At 38.5% G+C, this 10714-nt stretch overlaps 1 protein-coding gene across 1 annotated transcript in view; it reads left to right on the top strand.

Moving 5' to 3' along the window:
• Positions 1-237: 237 nt before the first annotated feature.
• HYDIN (HYDIN axonemal central pair apparatus protein) overlaps positions 238-10714 on the top strand; it is a 339548-nt gene continuing 329071 nt past the window's right edge. The window contains 1 exon segment of the mRNA XM_070388036.1: positions 238-318. The gene's annotated coding sequence lies outside the window, so the exon portion shown is untranslated.

Below are 10714 nucleotides of genomic sequence, written 5' to 3'. Positions count from 1 at the left end.
TAGGACAAGTGTCTGGTGAGAGAGGATGCCTTTGGGGAGAGAAGGTGTCTGGTGGAAAGGAAATGGCAACCCACTCCAGTATTCTTGCCTGGAAAATCCCATGGACTGAGGAGCCTGGTAGGCTACAGACCATGGGGTACAAGTATCGCTGCCTGGCGGTTGCTATGGACGCTTGCCTTCTCCAATCATCAAGCGGCTTGCTAAACTGTGCGGCGCTGAGTGGTTGCTGTGGCAACGGATGGTAACAGCTCCGCTACCAGGCGGCACAGGAGAGCCGGCTGCTTGGAGCCGGGTTGGGAAGCCCTTGCTACAGCGTCTGTGAGTTGGACGCGGGGTCTTGGTGGGGAATGGGGCGCGGAATTGACAGGGGGTGGAGGTCACCGGGGTCGAAGGCCCTCGCAGTGGTCGTGGGGTCGCAATATGAGGGGTATAAGGACTGACTGGGGGCATTCCCTCGTGTTCCAGCTCTTTGTCCCAGGGGTTCCCTAAGCTTTCCAGATCCCATCTCTCCCCAGCCTCCTCACGCTCTTTCTCCTCACCCCCTCTCCGCTCAATAGTGGAGCCTCCAGTTTCTGTTGGTTCCCTAGAATCTGTGTGGATGAGGAGCAGACATCAGCCTGAAGGAGAGAGTTAGAAGTTCACCTTGCTTCTAACTTCTAATTAGCTCGGCCTTGGGCAAGTCATTTTCTGTGTTTCCTTAACGGGAAAATGGGGTGCCGTACCCCCTCCTCCCTTCTTCTCGAATGCATTCCCGGTATACCCTGATATGTTTTACCTGTGTGGTCTTACTGCGTAGCTGCGCCTGTGAAGTGCCTAATGATTAACCGCCCTTTACAGTTCTGCAGTCTGGGTTCATAGAGTGTCCCATGGTTAGAGCTGTCGGTATAACTCTTAACCACCTGGTGTCCCGTTCTCTACGTGTCCTCACTTGTTTTACCTTAGATTTCTTGCTCCCTGCCTCTATAGGGTCTTGGCCTTTTCTCTCCAGAATACTTCAACCAGTATGTATTTTATCTAGATGATTCTTCCCCACTCTCCTTTGCTTTACTCCTTAAAGTCATTGAGATCCTACTTAATGTTTAGTAGTAACCTAGATGTTTTGCAAGAAAAAAAAAAATGTAATGTTAAGACAGGATTTGTGCTCTTATGATCTTATTTAGTAGAGTCATGTTTTACTGCTGTATTAGGTTGGGGATGCTAAGGTCAACGTTGAAGGCAAAGCCTTCGTTGCTGCACTTGGGCTTTCTCGAGGTGTGGTGAGCAGCGGCTACTCTGTAGTTGAGGTGAGCAGTGGCTACTCTGTAGTTGAGGTACGTGGGTTTCTCATTGTGGTGCCTTCTTCTGTTGCAGAGCACCAGCTCTAGACGCACAGGCTTCGGTAATTGTGGGCTTAGCTGCTCTAGGGCATGTGGGATCTTCCCGGACCAGAGACTGAACCGGTGCCCCACGCACTGGCAGGCAGATTCTTAACTGCTGGACCACCAGGGAAGTCCCTGTTCCATTATGTCTTTGTTCTTCTAAATTTTGCTGTAGCCTTCATTTCATTCTTCAGCTTCTTCCTTGAGAACATTGAGGAGGCTGTTGCTATTCATGTGGCTACCTGAACATCACTCTGCTTGGTGGACTGCTAAAGCCTTAGAATCATTCATGCATCCTTCTGGGCTCTCCTCAGTCTGCACTGGACTGACTGTTGAGCATTGATGAAATGGACACAAGTGTTCTCAGGACTAAAAACCATCTCACCTCATTCTACAGCCCACTGACTAAACAGCAAAGACAATCACCCAGCTATTATAAAGGTTATTTTTTTGTCCTTTTATTTGGCTGAATATGAATAAATTGAATTTCCATCATCCCCATTGATATAACTCTTTTGAAGTCTTGTAGAGATTGTACTTGCCCTGCATAGGCATCAACACTTGATATTATCAGTCTTTTAAAACTTTGTCTTTCTTACGGGAAAATAATGTTTACCACTTTGTTGTAATTTACATTTGCTGGCTTACTAGTGAGATAAAGCAGTTTATGATTATTTACTACTGATAATTGATCTTCTGTGGGTTGTCATTCTTTATCTTTGTCCAATTTAAATCTGACTGTCCTTTTTATATTGATCAGTTGGGGTATTTTACATACCCTTGGTATTGATACTTTGAGATATTGATACTATGTTGAGATAAAATTTAAATTAATATTTTATCCCAATGTGTTCTTAGGTGTTTTAAAAACTAATACAATATTGTAAAGTTTAAAAATAAAATAAAATTAAAAAAAAGTCCGATTTATTATGCATAATTTACATACTGTAAAATTCACCTCTATTTTTTCTTCTAGTTTTATTGAGATATAATTGACATACAGTAGTGTATAAGTTTAAGCTGTATAGCATAATGATTTGACCTATATTCAGGATGAAATGATTATCACAGTAAGTTTAGTCATCATCCATCATCTCATATAGATACAAAATTAAAGAAATATAAACAATTTTACTTGTGATGAGAACTCTTTAGGGTTTATTTTCTTAACAACTTTCATGTATAACATACAGCAGAGTTAATTGTATATATCATGTACATTACATCCCTGGTACTTATTTATCTTATAACTGGAAGTTTGTACCTTTTGACTGCCTTCGTCCGGTTCCCCCTCCCTCACCCCATTACTACTGGTAACCTGATCTCTTTTTCTATGAGTTTGCTTGTTTTTGAAGTATAGTTGACCTCCAACACTGTTAGTTCCTGTTATACAACATCATGATTGAATATTTCTATGCCTTTAAAAATGATCACTACAATAAATCTAGTTATCTGTCACCACTCAAAGATATATAATTATTGAATACATTCCCCACACTGTACGTTTAATACCCATGACCCACTTATTTTGCAACTGGAAATTTGTGCCTCTTAATCTCCGTCACCGATTACTCTCCTCCCTTCACCTCCTCCCCTCTAGCAACCACCAGAAAAGCCATACAGTTTGTTCTCTGGGTCTATGACTATCTCTGTTTTGTTATGTTTATTCATTTGTTTTATTTTTTAGATTTCACATATAAGTGATTACTTTTGGTATTCTCTTTCTGACTTATTTCAGTTAGCACAATACCCTCTAGATCCATCCATGTTGTGACAAATGGCAAGATTTCATTCTTTTTATGGCTGAGTAATATTCCACTGTGTACATATACCACATCTTCTTTATCTGTTTTTCTATTGATGGACATTTGGGTTGCTTCCATATATTGGCTATTGTAATAATGCTGCAGTGAACATTGGGGTGAATGTGTCTTTTCTAATTAGTGTTTTTGTTTTCTTTGGATAAATACCAAGCAGTGGAATTGCTAAGTCACATTATAGTTCTAGTTTTAGTTTTTTAAGGAATCTCCACACTGTTTTCCATAATGGCTGCATCAATTTACATTCCCACCAACAGTGCACAAGGGTTTCCTTTCCTCCACATCCTCACCAAAGCTTATTTGTTGTCTTTTGGATGATAGCTCTTCTGAGAGGTGTGAGGTGATATCTCATTGTGGTTTTGATTTGCATTTCTCTGATTAGTGATCTTGAGCATCTTTTCGTGAACCTGTCGATCATCTATAAAGAACCCAGAAATGAATCCACACTTATATGGGCAATTAATCTATGACAAAGGAGGCAAAAATACATCATGGGGAAAAGACAGCTCCTTCAGTAAACAGTGTTCAGAAAACTGGACAGCTACATCCAGAGGAATCAAACTGGACTACTCGCTCATACTATGCACAGAAATAAATTCAAAATGGAATAAAGACTGAAATGTAGGACCTGTAACCATAAAACTTCTAGAAGAAAACCTAAGCAGTATGCTCTTTGACAATAATATTGGAAATATTTTTTGGCCATGTCTCCTCAGGCAAGGGAAACAAAAGCAGAAATAAACAAATGGGAATACTTCAAACTAAAAAGCTTTTGCAAAAAAAAAAAAAAAAAAAGCTTTTGCACAGTGAAGGAAACTGACAAAATAAAAGGCCACTTACAGACTGGGAGAAGGTATTTTCAAATGCTACGTCTGATAAGGGATTAATATTAAAATATACAAAGAACTCATATAATTCAATGTCAAAAAAGAAAAGACCCAACTAAAAATGTGCAGAGGATCTGAATAGACCCTTTTCCAAAATTTATTCCTTTTAGATGTAGATGTACAGTTCTGCGGGTTTTGAAAAATTGCTATGTATCCATGTAAATGTATAGAATGATTCTGTTAACTCAGAAAGTTCTCTTGTTGCTGGTTGTAGTCATTCCCAGAAAAGTCTTTGTATCAACATATGTTATTATAATTTTTGGATAAATACCTGGGAATGTGATTACTAGGTTCTATGGTAAGTATATGTTTAATTTTATAAGAAACTGTTTTCCAAATTAACTGTAGCGTTTTGCATTTCTACCAGCACAGTATGAAAGTGTCATCTGCTCCACATCCATGACATCTAGTGACAGTCTTGTTCATTTTAATCATTTTTGTAGATGTGTAGTGGTTTCTCATTCTGTTTCAAATTTGCATTTCCGTGATGCCTAATGACATTGAACAGCATGAGTTTATCGATTATTTTATCTCTTCTTTGGTGAAGTTTGTGTTTGTATCTTTTGCCCATGTCTTATTCACTTGTCCTCTTATTGAGTTGCCTTTTGGAGTCAAAAGTTTTAAATTGTGATGAAGTCCAACTTACTATTTTTTCTGTTATGTATTATGTTATCTAAAATTCTTCACCTAACCCAAAGTAACACAGATTTTCTTCTGTGTTTTCTTCTTGAAGTTTTATAGATTTAGTTTTACATTTTATTTCATGTTTTGTATATGAGAAAATTTAGAATTATTTAGGGGAAGGCCCAGCAATCCCTCTGGCTTATGTGGGAGAGTGATTCATGTGATCACACAGGATAGGGAAAGTTATTATCTATTCTTAATTAGTGGTATAGTTTTACGAGCTTCACAGTAGCTTTGAGAATGTTTTTACATGTTAACATAAAAAAATATTTAGAAGAGGAAAACTCTCAAGTGTGAGAGAACCGACATAGCCTATGAGTGAGTATTGAAGCTATGTTTAAACTGGTAAACTGCGATCTGCATAGAGTAGAGATGCTTGACTCTGGATTTATGTTAATAGTTTTGTTTGTTGTTTCTTTTGAGGTGAAAGTTTTTTCAGGGAGGAGACACACTCCATAGACAGAGTGTGAGCCGTCTCAGAAGGCAAGAGAGGCATTAGAGGCACCAGGTTATGGGGTTGTCAATTTTTATAGGGGTGGGTAATTTCATAGGCTAATGAGTGGGAGGAGTATTCCAGCTCTTCTGGGGAAAGGATGGGGACTTCCAGGAATTGGGCCACTGCCCACTTTTTGACATTTATGGTCGTGGTGCCTGTGGGTGTGTCATTTAGCATGCTGATGTGTTTCAGTGAGTGTATACTGAGACTCAGAGTCTAGTGGAAGACAACTGGTCTGCCATCCTGGACCTTGTTTCTGCTGCTGCTGCTGCTGTTGCTAAGTCGCTTTAGCTGTGTCCGACTATGTGCGACCCCATAGACAGCAGCCCACCAGGCTCTCCCGTCCCTGGAATTCTCTAGGCAAGAACACTGGAATGGGTTGCCATTTCCTTTTCCAAAGCACGAAAGTGAAAAGTGAAAGTGAAGTGGCTCAGTCGTATCCGACTCTTAGTGATCCCATGGACTGAAGCCTGCCAGGCTCCTCCGCTCATGGGATTTCCCAGGCAAGAGTACTGGAGTGGGGTGCCATGGCCTTCTCCCTGTTGTCTCTACTCAGTTTGTTGTACCCTCAGGCTATGTCATTCTTTTAAAGGTTGTACCCTGCCCACTTTCCTGCCTCATTCTCCTTTCAGAGATTTTACTCCCGTAATCTTTTGGGGAACAGAAAATCGACAGTCTTCTGTAGCTGCTTCAGTGCTGAGTGCTTACTGAAGTGCTGTGTCGACCCTGCCTGTCAGGGAGTAAACATTTCTGCATGCCTGATCTAGGGGCCCCAGGGGCAGCACGACTTCTTGTTTTGAGTTGGTATGGGATGGAATCCTCCCATATGGTTCTAGTTGTTATCTTATGTTTATGTTTAGTTTAGATTTTATGTTTATTTTCATCTTTTGGGGAACAGTGTTCATAGCTTTTAACTGATTTGAACCTTGGAGGTTAAAGATCGCTGGTTTAGGACAGCACATTTCGGAGCTCAGGGCACAGTGACACACTCCATCACAGTTGCTGTTGTTCAAAGTGAAGAAGCAGCTGTTTCCGAGGGCAGATTTTTTCTTTCATATATTTTCTCCCAAGATCTATTTCCTCATTAACAGTTGCAAATGAGCTTAGCATTTGGCTGCTCTTCATATAAAATGACTTGCGAGGGGAAGCCAGGCTTGAAATAAGGCAAAAATCATTGTAGGATCATGACTAGAAGGATTCGGGTTGGACAGAGCATAACTGAGGAATTGACATATCGCACAATGCCTCTACCGCAATTTAACTTGAAAAGCTGTGCAGTCAGTCTTTTTACATCTTTGAGGATTTAAAGTGCTTTAGTTCTCTGATTTTTTAAGGGTCATCTTTATCTGTTGCAGTGGTAGAGGAGAGAGGGCTTTTTAAAAGTGTTTTCATGTGTGACTGAAAGACTAGTCAGAAAGTATATGGTATTGTTTAAGTGGTGATCTTCATCTTAAAATGAATACCAAAGAGTCAACTCATCTTACTTTGAGGAAAAATCAGTGTGACATGACTAAGAAAGAAATCTCATGTAATTTCACTGTCAGTTCATACATCTCTCCTGAATTTTATTTTAAAATCGCATCTTCTTGCTTTAATAGGCTATCTAAAATGTCCTAAATATAAGGTTGCTCTATTAACATTATGATCTCACAGCGTTTCTCTCTCTTTATTTTTTTAAACTACTCTTATAAACCCAAGTTAAAAAACTTCGCCCCTAATTTTGTGTTCTGTACAACTATGTTGTTGATGCTTGTTTTTATTATAAACAATCCACCAGGTTTGCGGCAATGACTTTGAAAAATCCTTAATTAAAATAAATTTCAAGGTTAAGCTATTTTTATTCATGCCTGGAAACAATCACCAATACTTGTGTCTTTTAGAATGATAACAGTGTGGTAAGCATATTTCAAAACCAAGAAGGCTGAAATTTATGCTTATGAAAGCCAAAAAATTAGTCTTGCAATACTTTGGAATGTCCCAGGTAATTAATTATAGGTGATGTGTGATTATATCAAACCTCAAAGATTTGAACAGGAGGTAGAAAACAGGAGCCTTAGGTATTTCATTTCTGATATAATCCCTGTCACTCTCAGAGGGAATTAAAGTTTAATAAAAAGGAGTAACAGAGAAATATAATCCAAGAATACTAATTAATAACTTTAGCACCACCAGAATGAGATTCTGTAATAAATAGTAGACTGCCAGTTGCTAAATCATGAAATATTGCAGAGAGGAAAAAGGCAACAACACACTCTTTCACTATATGGCTTCTTATGTTAAAACTGTTAGTGGTAGGGAAGTTTTGTACTTGTTAATCATTTGTGTTTTTGCATCGCTATTTGTAATTACAATTAAACAGATGGTTCCTAAAAAGATCGTGTGCTCTTAGCAATTAAAACCACGGCAGACAGCTTTTCCTCTTCCCCAACATACAATTAAACTGAATAGAATCACACATCCTGTGGATTCCTCTGAGTAAAGGTTCTGTGCAGATTCAAGTAGATGAGCATTCTCTTCCCTAGCCCTGACATTTTAAACCCTGCAAGTCGAGAACAGTGAAGCTGGCAGAGAACTTCCAGATTTGGGTTTTAGAAAGTAGTGAGCCCTCTCTGCTTTCTGCCCAAGTCCTATTCTCACCATATGGGGATTAGTAGAATTTGTTTTTAAGTGGGATCTTTGGAACAACCTAACAACCATTGGATGTATTGTTTCTGATATGGCTTTCTAAATTCTGGGAGCTCAGCTAGCCAGTGAAATTTCTCAAGGGCACAGGAAAATTTGTCTTTTTTTCTTTGTCAGACAACTAATGTTGACTTTTGCTTGTGAAGAAAAAATTCTTTAGAGTCTTTAATCTGAAGAAGATAGAATTTACTTTGGGTTCTAGGGAAAACAAATTCTACCTTAGGTTTCTGTTACAACAAATTAACTTCAGGAGATTTTTCAACAAGGACTCAGCACCCCGTGAAATATTTCGCTCACTGATTTATGGCTTTGCGGCTAGTGTCCCTTCCTTGAACCAGACCTCAGCAGTGTTAATGGGTCTCCCCCAGAGTGGTGGAGTTGGAGCCTGTGGTGATTTGCTCACAGGTGAAACCTTGGAAATGTGTTTTGTTTGCATGAGCATAGATAGGCCCAAGTATACGTTTAATGATTTTTAGGTACAGGCTTTTGTGCCCACAAGTAAGCAGTTATTTGCTGGTGTAATTAACCATCTGCACCTTATTATGAGAGTGCAGCTGGCTAATTATGCCTGGTACTCGTAGGGCAGGTTAAACTTCTCATCTCCATAAAAAGTGGATTTTCAGCAAAGGACACTGACCTTTACAAATGAGTCCCTAAATTTAACTAGTTCAGTTTGAGGTCACCACTCATGAGTTTGTTTTGTTTTGTTTAGAAGAGAAATTTATATACGGGTAATGATGTTTCTATTTGGTAAGTAATGAATACAGAGCCATAGGACAGACTTCCTTTATTATGAGTCAGGCACAAATGATATCCCTGCTGAGTTCAAATTATTTTGATTTCTCACTTTGGAAAAGTTGTTCATTAGTATGGATTTACAAGTATTAATGAACTTATATGAATGACAACTTGGATCATTCATTGAGACTTCAAATGGAATGATTTGTGTATTAACCATTTCAAAATCATTTTCAGCAATAGTTGTTCATTTTTCTTGTAACTTATTGGATGGATTGTTTGAGAGAACAGCAGAATCCTGGAGAGCAGAATCTAAAATATCAGTGTAGGTTAAAGTTGCAGTCAATAGCAATTAACTAAGTTTGAAGTAGATCTGCTATGGGGAATCTTCCCACATTTGTTTATCCAAAATTGTCTTTAATTTACTCTTGAAAGATACTTTTGCTGACTATAGAATTAAAAGATGGCAGTTTTTTCTTCCAGTAAATTTGATTGCATAATTCTACCATTTTCTGTCTTCCATTATATTGGGAAATTAGCTCTCAATTGAACCATGGCCTCTTTGAACATAATTTGTCTTTTTTTTTTATTGGCCTTTTAAATGATTTATCTATTTTTAGTTTTCTTTACCATCTCTAAGATGAGTCTAGGTATGGATTTTCTCCCATCTATCTAGCTTGGGATTTAGTGGACTTCTTGAATCTACATATTGGTCTTTTTCAACATTTCGGTAGAATCCTCAGCTATCATTTTTTTAGATATTGCCTCTGACTCATCTCTTTGCCCTCAAGGCTCCAATGATATCAGCTCTTTCTCCTCCATGTCTCTTAACTTCACTTGTATACTTAAGAAATTTCTAAATTTAGCTACTATACCTCTTATTGTTAGATGTTCTTTTTGGATCTTACGAAATCTTCTATACGACTTCCCCCTACAACTTCCCCCTATAATGTTTTCTTCTTAAAAGTTTCCAAATCTAAAGAAAACTTGAAATAATAGTACCTAAGTGCCCTTTACTTAGAGTCATTAGTTTTTAACTTTCTGCCACATTTGCTTTTGTGTCCTTTCACATTGCTCCTTTAAATACATTAACAGATACTTTCTAAGAAGAGCAAAATTCTTTCAGGTAATCACAATATTGTTATCACAGTCCATAAGCTTAAAATTAATGCAGTGTTAATAAATTCTGTATTCATTTCCCCCCCAATTTTCAATAATGTTTCCTTTTTCTTTTTAAATTCAGGATTCAGTCAAGGGTCATGTGCTTCATTGAGTTTTTAAGGTTTTTAGTCTCCTTAGTGTCGAATAGTTCCCCTGACATATTGGAGTGGGGCAGGGGGACGGTGTAGGTTTTTGCTATTTCGAATATTAACATTTTTGAAGAGTCCATTTGTTTTCACAGAATTGTTGTATCATTTTTTGGTTATAGATTCCTGTGTCCTAAAGAGATCTTCAGGCTTATCTGTTAGTACTTCAGGCCGAGTAATATAGTTATTTCATAGTTTGTATCCATTAAGTACCCTCTATGAAGCCTTTGATGATCTACTGTCTCTTCGGTTCAGTTCAGTTGCTCATTTGTGTCTGACTCTTTGCGACTCCATGGACTGCAGTATGCCAGGCCTCCTTGTCCATCACCAACTCCAAGAGTTTACTCAAATTCATGTTCATTGAGTCGATGATGCCATCCAACCATCTCATCCTCTGTCGTCCCCTTCTCTTCCCACCTTCAATCTTTCCCCGCATCAGGGTCTTTTCAAATGAGTCAGTTCTTCACATCAGATGGCCAAAGAATTGGAGTTTCAGCATCAGTCCTTCCAGTGAATATTTAGGACTGATTTCCTTTACGATGGACTGGTTGGATCTCCTTTAGTCCAGGGGACTCTCAAGAATCTTCTCCAACACCACAGTTCAAAAGCATCAATTCTTTGGTGCTCAGCTTTCTTTATAATCCAACTCTCACATCCATACATGACTAATGGAAAAACCATAGCTTTGACTACATGGACCTTTGTTGGCAAAGTAATGTCTCTGCTTTTGAATATGCCATCT

The sequence above is a fragment of the Bos mutus genome, chromosome 18, assembly GCF_027580195.1.
Source record: "Bos mutus isolate GX-2022 chromosome 18, NWIPB_WYAK_1.1, whole genome shotgun sequence".
NCBI lineage: Eukaryota > Metazoa > Chordata > Mammalia > Artiodactyla > Bovidae > Bos > Bos mutus.
Note: the sequence above shows the minus strand (reverse complement) of the source record. Positions and strands in the feature narration are given on the sequence as shown.